Source organism: Carcharhinus amblyrhynchos, chromosome 19 (genome assembly GCF_965287045.1).
Source record: "Carcharhinus amblyrhynchos chromosome 19, sCarAmb.v2.hapA, whole genome shotgun sequence".
Lineage (NCBI taxonomy): Eukaryota > Metazoa > Chordata > Chondrichthyes > Carcharhiniformes > Carcharhinidae > Carcharhinus > Carcharhinus amblyrhynchos.
This window is the reverse complement of record NC_137342.1, coordinates 47,690,463-47,704,299: the sequence shown is the minus strand read 5'-3', so window position 1 is coordinate 47,704,299 and position 13,837 is coordinate 47,690,463. Positions and strand designations below refer to the sequence as shown.

General features: G+C 44.9%; 1 protein-coding gene across 2 annotated transcripts in view; it reads right to left on the bottom strand.

The window, feature by feature from the left end:
* prkcq (protein kinase C, theta) overlaps positions 1–13,622 on the bottom strand; it is a 158,446-nt gene extending 144,824 nt beyond the window's left edge. The window contains exon 1 of one of the 2 annotated variants that reach the window (XM_080207719.1): positions 13,568–13,622. The gene's annotated coding sequence lies outside the window, so the exon portion shown is untranslated. Of the gene's footprint in view, positions 1–13,075; positions 13,221–13,567 lie in introns of those variants that run through there. The other variant, XM_080207720.1, reaches the window with a different exon arrangement.
* Positions 13,623–13,837: the final 215 nt, after the last annotated feature.

The following is a 13,837-nucleotide window of genomic DNA, read 5'->3' as shown; positions in this document are numbered from 1 at the left end:
TACCATGTTATTATCGAGGCTTCCTGTACTCTAGCTCGTAGTTAGTGGTTAGCTTACATCCTGCACGGTGCTTGAAACGACTGTGTTTACTTTTGAAAAATGCGCAGGTGTGTTCCTCTGATAGTACCCCTTTTGCTTTTGGTTAGGGGTTTGTGCCAAAAGTCTGCTGATAATTAAAGAATTGGCTGCCACAGTGACTGGAAAGGAATAATTACAACATCTCTTCAAACAGCTTCCAAAGAAAACCCCACTTTCACTCTCCTGCTCTGCAAATTTGTGCTGGTGTAGGTTCCAGCCATCTGCAGTGCCAATCAAGTAACCAAGTCTCATTGAGGATAGTGAATGTGAGCTGGTTATTGGATTGCGATGATGGAGAGTCCTCAGGTGACTCTGCAAACTTTTTATAGCAATTGGGACTGGGAGCCCTGGATAAGAACCAACAAAGTCAGTTGTAGTACTGCTCACACCATGCTGCTAAGCTTAACTAGTTGGAATTAAGCCACGAGACTTCCAATATCAGGTATATGGCAGAAAGTTGCCCAGGGCTGGTACAGTGTAGTGGCGGAATTAGAGCGTGTGATAGTCATAGAATTCCTACAGTGCAGGACGAGGCCACTTAGCCCATCGAGACTGCAGCGACTCTCCCTGAAAGAGTACCTTACCCAGGCCCACCCACTGCCCTATCCCCAGGGAAAGAGGCAAGTAAAATATGACAGGTGTCTAGCCCACTGTCCCCCGACCCGTTCAAAACAAATACGTAGGCTCCTGCTCTCCATTATAAAAAATGGACAATTGAACTGCTTAACAAGCCAACCAATCTTAACTTTACGTTGCCTGTGCTGCCATATAACTAGCACGGGCAGGAGTCAGAAGGCTATATTTGTAAACTGCTCTGTTGAAAAGATGAGGGCACACTGTATTGACAATGAAGCTTGTAAAAAACCTGATCATGCAGCATGTGGTTGTGGACGTCAAAAAGGAGTAACTGGCAGGATTATAGGTGGAACAGGTACAAAGAGTGGCGAGTGGCCCTTTCAAGTGAGTTTGCAGGTTAAGGATATCATGTTTGTGTGGGGAGGGTGACCTGTCCATACTGGGGGCATCGCCCTCACCATGTTATCTCCTGCTTTGCTCCATCCACCTGGCCTCCAAGCATCGCTCTTCTCCTAGGGTGGGGGGGGTGCGTCTGATTCTCACCTCCTTGAGGCTACCCCGAGCACATGAAGGTCAGTCGGTGCAGCATTGGCATTTATTCCAGGGTAGACCCTCAGTCGTCCCCATAATCCCACATATTTAGTCCGCCAATCTCCTTAACCTACACATCTCTGGACCCTTCTCCTTGCATACCCCTTGATTCCTTTAGCCCCAAGAGATATATCATAGAATCATTGAACAGTGCAGAAGGAGGCCATTCGGCCCATTGAGTCTACACCGACCACAATCCTACCCAGATCCTACCCTCATAATCCCATGCATTTACCCTATCTACCCCCTGACACTAAGGGGAAATTTAGCACCGCTCAACCCACCTAACCCACACATCTTTCGGACTGTGGGAGAAAACCGGAGCACCCGGAGTAAACCCACGCAGACACGGGGAGAATCTGTGGATTCCGCACCAACAGTGACCCAAGCCGGGAATTGAACCCGGGTCCCTGGCACAGTGAGTTGGCAGTGCTAACCACTGAGCCACTGCGCTGTTCACACTCTGCCACTGTGCCGTTTTGGTTTCTTGCCTTTAGAAATAGCGCAACAAAGGAAAGCAAGATAGATTCATAAGAAATTGGAGGAGTAGAGCACATTGACCCTCGAGCCTGCTTTGCAGTGGACATGGATTCCTACCAAGGTAGCTCCTTTTCATGAGGAGCGACTGAATAGATAAGGCCTACACACTCTCTAAAATTTAGAAGAATGAGAGGTGATCCCATTGAAATATGAGATTCCGAGAGGTTTGAAAGAGCAGAAGATGAGAGGCTATTTCCCCTGCTGGAGAGTCTGGAATGATGGGCATTGTCTCAGGATCAGGGCCTGCCTAGATCAGACGGAGATGAGGAGAACTGTCTTTGTCCTAGGATTGTGAACCTTTGGAACTCTATCCCAGGAGGATTGTCTATGTTTAGCTATATATCACATGCTGAAATCGATAGGTTCCTAAACTTTCAGGAAATGAAAAGCCAATAGTTTATTCTCCTTGATCTATCTAGCCTACTCCTGTTCTTGTTTGTTATTTCCTTATGTTCAAAAACAGGTAACACCCTTTAGAAGCTACTTAACGAAAATGTTTCACACAACGTCTCTTGTTTCTTTGGCTCTTTTCCCTCTGATGAAACTATGATATTCCACCTTAAGAATGGACACCAAACAACCTCATGGAGCTTGGAATTTCTTGGTCTGAAGAACATTCACATAAACACAAAAACCATACAGTGCAGAAGGAGACCATTCGGCCCATTGGGTCTACACCAATCACAATCCCACCCAGCCCCTATCCCCGTTGCCCCGCTTGATTACTCTGCTAGTCCCCTGACACTAAGGGGCAATTTAGCATGGCCAATGAATCTAATCTGCTCATTGTTGGAGGAAACTGGAGCACCCGGAGGAAACCCATGCGGTCACGGGGAGAATATGCAGACTCCGGATAGACAGTGACCTCCAAGGCATCGTGAGATAGCAGTGCTAACCACTGTGCTACCGTGCTGCCCATTCAGATGCCGCCCCCTCCCCCGTCTGGACCCCAACAAGAAAATGACCTTTGGGACAGGCAGCTAACTGAACTGGGAAAATATTGACTGCCTCTGCTACTAAGACAACCTCAGGGAATCTGCCTTTTACTGATCTACTCAGTTCAACAACCCAGTGCCCACGGAGATTAAATTAGATTAGAACGGGGGGAGGACGTGGTGAAAATGACATTCAAATTGAGAAATGTTAAACTTAAACAGTGAGTGCTGTTCATATCGCTGGGAGTAGGAGGAAGGGTGCTGGAATTGGCAGTCATATATTACTGAGTTTGACAATGCACACACAACACAAACAGCCTGATCCCTGACAGATAATAAGAGGCCTACCATTTCCAATTCAACTTCCTCACACCTGCGGGCGTGGTAACTCCCCCAAGCCACAGCTTTTTAAAAGGATCGCAAACAGTAATATTCCCTCCATTAAACAACTGTGCTTCTAATTATATGATAGGTCCCCGTGTCAATCTATGATTATTTCCTCTCTACAATACTGGTTCTGTGAAAATTATTTTGATGGAACACCCCTGCATTTTACTTCATAAAAAGTAAAGCAGTGAGTAGAATCATCATCGCACAGGCATTTGGTCTGCCTTGCATGTGCCAGATCTCTGCAAGAGCAATTTGGCTAATTCCATTTGCCCGCCCTTTCCGGCTCGCCTTGCATTTTCTTCAAATGCTTATCCAATTGGCGGTATGGTGGCACAGTAGTTAGTACTGCTGCCTCACAGAACCAGGGACCTGGGTTTGATTCCCACCTTGGACAACTGTTTGTGTAGAGTTCGCCCCGTGTCTGCGTGAGTTTCCTTCAGGTGCTCCGGTTTCCTCCCACACTCCAAAGATGTGCAGGTTAGATGCATTGGCCCCTTAGTGTCTGGGGATGTGAGGGATTAACAGGGTAAATATGTAGGGTGATGGGGATAGAGAATGGGTGAGATTGTTGTTGATGCAGACTCGATGGCTGAATGGCCTTTTTCTGCACTGTAGGGTTTCTATGAGTCTATGATTTCAATTTCTATTTGAAAGACTCGATTGAATCTGCCCACACCTCACTCTCGGATAGTGCACTCCACATCGCAACCAATCGCACAGACAACTTTCCCATGTTATTTCACCTATCACTTAAAACCTGTTACCTCTGGTTCACAATTCTTCCTCCAATAGGAACAGTTTCTCACAATCTACTCTGTCAAGAGCCCTCAGAAAGTCATGTGATACAGCGGGGGCTGGGATCCATGTCTCTGAGCCAGAAACTTCAACTATCCCAGGGCTGAATGGCCAAGAAAGTTCAGAACATGGCTGAACACAGATTGAGTTTGAACCCATTAATCCTTCCAACACACGTCAATGGCTGATAGTAAGAATAAGAGCGATTCCTGGTCAGACATGTGAAGGAAAAAGTATTGATACATCTGCCACCAATATCCAAAGCACCACACTTTGTAAAAAGCGTATGGGTCCCATAGCAATGCAGGCACACCACCTAAAATTGTCCTGATTTCCAAATCCTTACTCAATATGGTCCCAGCTTCTCAATTCTATTCACATAACTGAAAGTCCTCAACCATGGAAAACATTTCATAAATCTTTCAGCTCCCTTAAAAAAGTGGTCATTCATCCTTATGCACGTTACACAGTTTCTCCAACAATGGCAAGACTGAGAAAGAGAATCGGGTGAACTAGTGCGGCAACAATAATCTCTTCCTCAATGTCAACAAAATGAAGGAGATTGTCATCAACTTCAGGAAGCATAAAGGAGAACATGTCCCTGTCTACATCAATAGGTGAAGTAGAAAGGGTCAAGAGCTTCAAGCTTTTAGGTGTCCAGATCACCAACAACCTGTCTTGGTCCCCCCATGCCAACACTATAGTTAAGAAAGTCCACCAATGCCTCTACTTTCACAGAAGACTAAGGAAATTTGGCATGTCAGCCATGATTCTCACCACCTTTTACAGATGCACCATAGAAAGCATTCTTTCTGGTTGTATCACAGCTTGGTATGGCTCCTGCTCTGCCCAACATTGCAAGGAACTACAAAAGGTCGTGAATGTAGCCCGATCCATCGCACAAATCAGCCTCCCACCCACTGACTTTGTCTACACTTCCCACTGCCTCGGCAAAGCAGGCAGCATAATTAAGGACCCCACACACCCCGGACATTCTCTCTTCCACCTTCTTCCTTTGGGAAAAAGATACAAAAGTCTGAGGTCACGTACCAACTGAGTCAAGAACAGCTTCTTCCCTGCTGCTGTCAGACTTTTGAATGGACTTAACTCGCGTTAAGTTGATTTTTCTCTGCACCCTAGCTATGACTGTAACACTACATTCTGCGTTCTCTCATTTCCTTCTCTGTGAGCGGCATGCTTTGTCTGTATTGCGTACAAGAAACAATCCTTTTCACTGTATGTTAATACATGCGGCAATAATAAATCAAATCAAATCAGTTTTGGACACCATTCTCCAGGTGAGGTTGAGCTAATGTTTTGTAAAGCTCACTGTAAGCTTCTTTGCTTTTGTAGACTCGGCATTTTACTTTAAAAAATAGTATAAAACTATATATATTATAAAACAAAAGCAGAATATCAAATCAGAATAACATGCGTGACTGAATGATACTTGCCCTTGAACTCAATTTCATCAAAGATGAAATTTGGGGCTGTACTTTCCGCAAGTGTCAGGAACCTGACTTCTGGATCCAAGTTCTGACTCCCATGGAGGGGTAGGTTTCTCCCCAAAAAAATTTTGTGTCGAATTTGTGTAAAAATTGGAATAAATCACGCTGGATTTTTCAGCAGGAGATTCATAATGAATCTCCTACAGTTTGTGCACTGCAGACTGCCTCAGTGTGAATCATGCTAAAAATCAGTAGGTGGGGCCTATTCCCGCTGTCCAAATGTCTTTTAAATATTATAATTGTACCCCCTCTACCACCTGCTCTGGCAGCTCATTTCATATACTGTGTCAAAAAAGGTTACCCTTCAGATTCCTTTCAAATCTTTCCTCTCTCACCTTAAACCTGTGCCCTCAAGTTTTGGACTTCCCTTACCCTGGAGAAAAGACCTCGGCTCTGCACCTTATCTATGTCCCTCATGATTTTATAAACCTCTATAAAGGTCACCCCTCATCTTCTTACACTTCAGGGAAAAAAGCCTCGGCCTATCCTTATAATTCAAACCTTCCAGACCTGATAACACCTCTGTAGATCTTTTTGCACCCTTTCCAGTTTAATACCATCCTTCCTGTAGCAGGGGATTGTGAAGGTGCGATGAAATGGAGACGCTTCTGGATGCCTGTAGGAACTTAAAAATAAAATAAAGAGGGGGCTACTGCCATTTGGGCCATCAGTGTGGATGGGGGGACGTGTTGACAAGATTGGTGTTGGCCACAGCTGTAGTCCTGTCTTGCTTCTGACCTTTCCACTGTATCGGGAGGAGACTCTGATGGTGCCCCAGACACGCCACCAGGAGGCTGCGTCCAAGTAGTTACCAGGCGGAGGTGATCTGACATCAGGGAAATGCGAGTGGGTTTGGGGAATAGCCCCTAAGTGGGCGCTTTAACAGGCCACCCAGCTATTTGAATGTCCCTGCCACCGCCCACACACCCTCAGTCCCCACCTCCACTTTCACTTCGAAACCCGCCTCCACATCACTGGGAGATTTCAGCCTTTGATCTTGGTTCCCCATGTGCAGATTGTACTAGTTTTATGTACTTTGACAAAAGGTCACCAACCTGAAACATTTAGTTTATTTCTCTCTCCACAGATGCTGCCTGTATTTCTGGTTTTATTTCAGGATCTGCCATTCACAGTATTTCACTTTTGTTACATACAAACTTTCTCCACTGAACAGAATGAAGCTTAAAGGTTGCAGGTGAACCGGCATGGATATAGACAGGCCTCACTTCAAGGCTACTGTCTGTACGTACAGCAATAACTTATAGTAGCCCCTCACATGATATAACATCTAACAGAGAGCGCAGAAGAAGTTCACTGAAATAGTTCCAGGGATGTGAAACTTAAATTTTGAGGTTAGATTGGAGGGGTCGGCACTGTTCTCCCTGGAGAGAAGAAGGTGGCGGTTTGATAGAGATGATAGAATCATAGAATCCCTGCACTGAAGAAGGAGGGCATTCAGCCCATCGAGTTTAACCGATTCTCCAAAAGAGCATCTTACCCAGGCCCATTTCTGCAGCCCCTGCCACCACCCTATCCCCGTAAGCCCACACATTTACCATGGCTAATCCACCTAACCAGCATATCTTTGGGAGGAAACCAGAGCACCCGGAGGAAACCCACGCAGAGATAGGGGTAATGTGCAAATTCCAGCCAGGCAGTCAGAAGGCCAGAGTCGAACTGAGATGTTCAAGGTCATGAAGGGGCTAGACAGAATGGGTAGGGAGAAACTGTCCCTGCTTGGAAAGGATCAAGAATGAGAGGGCACTGGGTGGTTAGGGACTGGGGTGTGCTGCTTAGAGGTGTGGTGGAGGCAGGCTCAATGGAGGCATTCAAGAGGGCATTAGATGATTATTTGAGTAGAAACAATGTGCAGAGGTACGGGGAAAAACGGGGGAATGGCATTAAGTTGCAGTGCTCGTTTGAAGAGCCAGTGCAGACTTGAATAATCCAGATAATTACAGACCAGTGAGCCTTATATCAGTGGTAGAGAAATTATTGGAGAGGATTCTTTGAGGCAGGATTTATTTCCACTTGGAAATAAGTGGATGTATTAATGAGAGGCAATGTGATTTTGGGAAGGGGAGCTTGTGTCTCACGAACTTGATCAAATTTTTTGAGGAAGTGACAATGATTGATGAGGGTAGGGCAGTGGATGTTGTCTACATGGACTTCAGTAAGGCCTTTGACAAGGTCCTTCATGGCAGACTGGTGCAGAAGGTGAAGTCGCATGGGATCAGAGGTGAGCTGGCAAAGTGGATACAACACTGGCTCAGTCAAAGAAGACAGAGGGTAGCAGTGGAAGGGTGTGTTCCTGAATGGAGGGCTGTGACAAGTGGTGTTCCTCAGGGATCAGTACTGGGACCTTTGCTGTTTGTAATATATATAAATGATTTGGAGGAAAATGTAACTGGATTGATTAGTAAGTTTGCGGACTACACGAAGGTTGGTGGATTTGCGGATAGCGATGGGGACCATCAGAGGATACAGCAGGATATAGATCAGTTGGAGACTTGGGCAGAGAGATGGCAGTTGGAGTTTAATCCGGACAAATGTGAGGTAATGAATTTTGGAAGGTCTAATACAGATAGGATTAATGGCAAAACCCTTAAGAGTATTGATAGGCAAAGGGATCTGGATGTACAGGTTCACAGATCACTGAAAGTGAAAGCGCAATGCAGGTGGAAACGGCCGTCAAGAAGGTATACGGCATGCTTTCCTTCATCGGCCGGGGTATTGAGTTTAAAAATCGGCAAGTAATGGTGATGCTTTATAAAACCTTAGTGAGGCCAGACTTGGAATATAGTGTTCAATTCCAGTCGCCACACTACCAGAAGGATGTGGAGGTTTTGGAGAGGGTACAGAAAAAATTTACTAGGATGTTGCCTGACATGGAGAGCATTAGCAATGAGGAGAGGTTGGAAAAACTTAGTTTGTTCTCACTTGAGTGACGGAGGTTGAGGGGAGACCTGATAGAAGTCTATAAGATTATGAAAGGCATGGACATAGTGGATAGTCAGAAGCTTTTTTCTAGGGTGGAAGAGTCAATTATTAGAGGGCATAGGTTTAAGGTGTGAGGGGCAAGTTTTAAGAGAGGTGTACAAGGCAGATTTTTTACACAGAGAGTGCCTGGAACTTGTTGCCGGGGAGGTAGTGGAGGCGGATACGGTAGTGATTTTTAAGGGGCGTCTTGACAAGTGCATGAATGAGATGGGAGTAAAGGGATATGATCCACAGGAGGGTAAGGGGTTTTAGTTCAGTCGGACAGCATGGTCGGTGCAGGCTTGGGGGGCCTAAGGGCCTGTTCCTGTGCTGTAATTTTCTTTGTTCTTTGATGGGCCGAATGGATTCCTTCTGCATGGTAATAATTCTGCAATAATTTTATGAGGCTGTGAAATGAGTGGTAAGGAAGGGTGGTTTATTGAAACATATAAATTGGTGTCTTTGAGTATAACAATGTTTTTAATTGAACTTTGAATCAGGACATGTAGTTTGATCTACATAAGATATCATGGAAGTCTATTTCTCTCAAATGAAAATGCATGTTGGCATAGTTACTGTTGCTGCAAATACTGCACTATTAATATAACCAACTGACCACATCACCACATTGCCTCTCAATATATTCACATTTGACATTGTTGCAGAATCGAAATGTGGAATGTATGAGTTCCCAGAATATGGTCCAGTGTCTATATCCAGGTTTAGATTTTGGTGCTGAAACTTGTAATTTTCACAACAGGACTAACAAACCTTCATCCAGAACCAAAGGTCTTGAGGACCAGAGGTGATGGAAAGCCTGCACTTCATTGGTGGCTTTCAGCCAATAAAGGAACACTCATTCAAATGGGGTTTTCCAGCAATCACCAAGTGATGTTTTCAAGCTATTGAATTCCATTTAAACTGCGATGATCAATGTGGTTATACTAAGGTTGTTTCCTACATCAGTGGAAGTCGTGGCAACCTCAAATGGAGGCAATGTCACAACCTCCCAGTGGCACTGCTGTCTCAGGTCCAGGGATCCAAGTTCCATTTCAGTCTCGGGTCACTGTCTGTGTGCAGTTTGCATGTTCTTCCCAGGTCTGCATGAGTTTCCTCCGGGTGCTCCAGTTTCCTCCCACAATCTCACAAAGATGTGCAAGTTAGGTGGATGGGCCATGCTAAATTGCTCCTTAGCGGCAAGGGGATTAGCAGGGTAAATACGTGTGGTCATGGGGGAAGGGCCAGGGTGAGACTGTTGTCAGCGCAGGCTCATGGGCTAAATGACCTCTTTCTGAACTGTAGAGATTCTGTGATTCTTGGTGGTTTTGAAGAGTAGTGAAGCTGAGTTGGATCAAATCAACAAGTGGCAGTATTGTGAACCGTGAGGAGGATGGTGTAATAGTTCAATAAGTTGGTGGAACAGATGGACAAGCAGCAGATGAAATTTAACGCAGAGAAATGTTTCCTGATTCATTATGGGGGGAGAATCGCAGAGAGACAACATGAAATAAAGGGTATAATTCTACAGGAAGTGTAGGGGGAGAGGGACCTGGGGTACATGTGCACAAATTATTGAAAGTGACAGGAGAGGTTGTCAGTGCAACTAAAAAAGCACAAAGAATCGTATCAATGAGCATACAAATCAAAGCAGTTACGATAGGCCTGTATAAAACTCTGGCTTAGCCTTAATTGGTGTATTGTCTCCAGTATTAGGCCCCACAGCTTAGAAAGGATATGAAGGCATTGAAGGTGGAGGAGATATTCATAAGAATGATCCCAGCAATGTGGAACTTTGGTTATGTGGACAGATCGGAGAAACTAGGGCAGTTCTTCTGAGAAGAAATAGATTAAAGGTGGTCAAAATTGGGAGGGGTCTAGATTGAGTTGATAGGGACCCATTAATGGAAAGATTGATAAGCCGAGAAACCAGAGCAAAGGCAACATGAGGGAAAGCTTTTTTTACACAGTGAATGTTTAAGCTCTGGTATTTACTGTCTACAGTGAGGTGGAAATGAAGTCAATCACAGCTTTCCAACGAGAATTAGATCATTATCTGAAGAGGAATGATTTTGCAGGGCACTGGGTGAACTGCTCTAGTAGACAACTGGCACAGGGACAATGGGCTGAATGGCCCCCTTCTGTGCCCGAGCCATTCTATGATCTTATAAAGTGAACATCTAACTACATATATCCATATATCCATTTCGATAGTGTGGCCACAACAGCAGGTCAGAGGCTATCGATTCTGCAGCGTGCAATTCACCTCCTGACTCTTCAAAGCCTGTCCTCCACCTACAAAGCACACGTGTGGTGGAATACTCTCCACATGCCCTGATGGAGTTAATACATTCTCCCTATGTCTGCATGGGTTTCCTCCAGATGCTCTGGTTTCCTCGCACAATCCAAAGTTGCAGGGCTAAGTTGCTGCTTAGTCTCCAAAGATGTGTAAGTTAGGTAGATTAGCCATGATAAATACATGGGGTTACAGAGATAGGGTGGTTGGGGGGAGATTGAGAGGGGCTGGTGAGGGACGGTGGGGGGTGGGTGGTGGAGTTGGTAAAATGCTCTTTCAGAGTTGGTGCAGAGCTAATGGGCTGGATAGCCTCTTTCTGCATGGCAGGGATTATATGATTCCATGAGTTCAGCTCCAACGACATTTAACAAGCCTGATTCCACCCTAGACAAAGCAGCCCCTTCGATTAGCACTCCATCCACAGACATTCACTTCCTCTGCCACCAATGCATATTGGCAACAGTATGCGCCATCTACAAAGATGCACGGCAGCGACTCACCAAGGCTCCTTTACTACATTTTCCAAACCCTATGGTCAGTACCACCCAGAAGGACAAGGGCAGCAGACACATGGGAACACCACCACCTGCAAGTTCCCCTCCAAGCCATTCACCATCCTGACTTGGAAATATACCACCGTTCCTTCACTGCCACTGGATCAAAATCCTACAACTCATTCCCTAACAGCACTGTGAGTGTATCTACTGCAGCGGTTCAAGAAGGCAGCTCACCACCACCTTCTTTAGGGTAATTAGGGACGGGCAATAAATGCTGTGCTTAGCCAGCAACACCCACATGCTGCTAAATAATTTAAAGAATGTAAATTTCTTTGTATAGTAGTTGGTATTTCAGTTGTATGGTAGTTTTATTTCAACTGGTATTTTAAATTTTATTTATTTCCATTCTTCATCAACTTTTACAGATGCACCTTAGAAAGCATTCTTTCTGGTTGTATCACAGCTTGTTATGGCTCCTTCTCTGCCCAAGACTGCAAGAAACTACACAATGTTGTGAACGTAACCCAATCCATCATGCAAATCATAGCCTCCCATCCAATTACTGTGTCTACATTTCCTGCTGCCTCGGCAGAGCATAATTAAGGATCCCACACAGCCCGGGCATTCTCCCTTCCACCTTCTTCCATTGGGAAAAAGATACAAAATTCAGAGTTCATGTACCAACTGACACAAGTCTATCCCCATCAGGGATAGATACATTTTTGAACAGTGAAGGAAGGGTTACGGTGAGCGCGCAGGTAAGTGGAGCTGAGTCCATGAAAATTTCAGCCATGATCTTATTGAATGGTGGAGCAGGCTCCAGGGGCAAGATGGCCTCCTCCTGTTCCTAGTTCTCACATTCTTATGTTCTTGAAACAGCTTTTTCCCTGCTGCCGTCAGACTTTTGAATAGACCTACCTCGTATTAAGTTGACCTTTCTCTACACCCTCGCTATGACTGAAACACTACATTCTGCACTCTCTTGTTTCCTTCTCTATAAACAGTATGCTTTGTCTGTATAGCATGCTAGAAACAATAATTTTCACTGTATACTAATACATGTGACAATAATAAAACAAATCAAATCAAATATCATTCCCAACAGCAACAAGCTGGCTATTTTCATGAAGCAGTGTGAGATCTTGCATTCTCGATGAGAGTTGTTTTAAATTTTATCACAATCTTTGTAATACATTGAGTATTGGTAGCTTCAATCCAAAGTGCCTTGGATTTTGGTATTTGCATTTTCATCCACTTTAACAATCCTTGGGCTCCATAATAAGCACCTGCAGGGAGCGGGCACAGAAAAATAGCTTTGGCATTCTTGCTATGAGTGGGAACTGTGTATTCCTCACAATAACTGCAAATATACATTAGCCTGTGTTCATATGGCATTTTCAAATGCCAAAACATTCCTCACTCCTGGCCAGCTGAGGAGGTAGCTATAAAATATGACAATGGTTAAGGATCCAGATTTCCCTTAAAAGGACGTAAGTGAGGTTTTGGGCAGAAGAACCATGGGTGACCCTTCCTAAAATGTCACCTCTGGTGCTTTCAACCCTTGTGAATCCTCAATATGCTGCAAACAGGAGTATGGTGATAACACAATCCTGGGGTGGAAGGTCCGCTGAAACCACTACACTGTGGCCCCTGGTCAGATATTGGAACTCCCTTTCTTGAGAATTCCATTTTTTTACACTTAATACTGTCCCTCACGGCGTTTTGACGCAACATTGGATTTGCGAGGAACAAAACAAGGTTTGTCGAACTCTTTGTCAGGGAGACAAGTCCAGTTTAAAGGGGTCAGGGATACTATTTTAGCCACATTCACCAACTGTAGAAAATGCAATCCAGGTAAGCGTCCTCCCTATGGACGTTTACAGAACAACTCACCTGCCACAACTCAATGAAACGAAGGACCCACATCAACTAATGCACTTTCCGCTTTCTGTTCATGTTTCCAACAAGCACAGACAAGTTTGGCACACATTCCGGTGTCATATCGAACAGGGGGTCTGGGGTCACTTGTGGCTAATGGTGTTATGTTTATCACTTGTTTCATAGACATGACCAACCCTTTCGATGTCCCACATTTCACACCAAGTGCTTGTCAGATTAAACATTGCCCCCAAAACATGTGCAAGATTAACTGCAAACACACCGGCTGACCATACAGTGAAAATCACACAGTTTGGCATATTCCAGAAACAGCTCAGGAATCATAATCCCACGATTAGTTTAATAGAGGGGAAAAGAAGGTTTAGTTTCTTACAAAATGCTTTCAAATTCTTTCTCAATCCAACGAAAGTAATCTTAGAAACACTCAAAACGGATCTTATCCCAACCCCCCCCCCCCAAGAGGAAAAAAAACAAAATCAGACTCACCGGTGTTTAGGTGAAAAAATATGTAGAGAATCTCTCCCCTCGCAATACGCCTGATGTGAGGTTATAAACCACTGAATGTAACAAAACATGTGTCTGATCACAAATGTATCCAGCGGCAGAAACCCCGCCTCCCCTCCACAGCGATTGGTGGCCCACACACTGTGTGGGCGGGGTGAATGGCCAGCGGGGCCTGTGATTGGGCAGCAGGCACGTCAATCAAGACAGGATGGTCTTTTTTTCACTCGGCAACCGCTTTGAAATTGACACCGA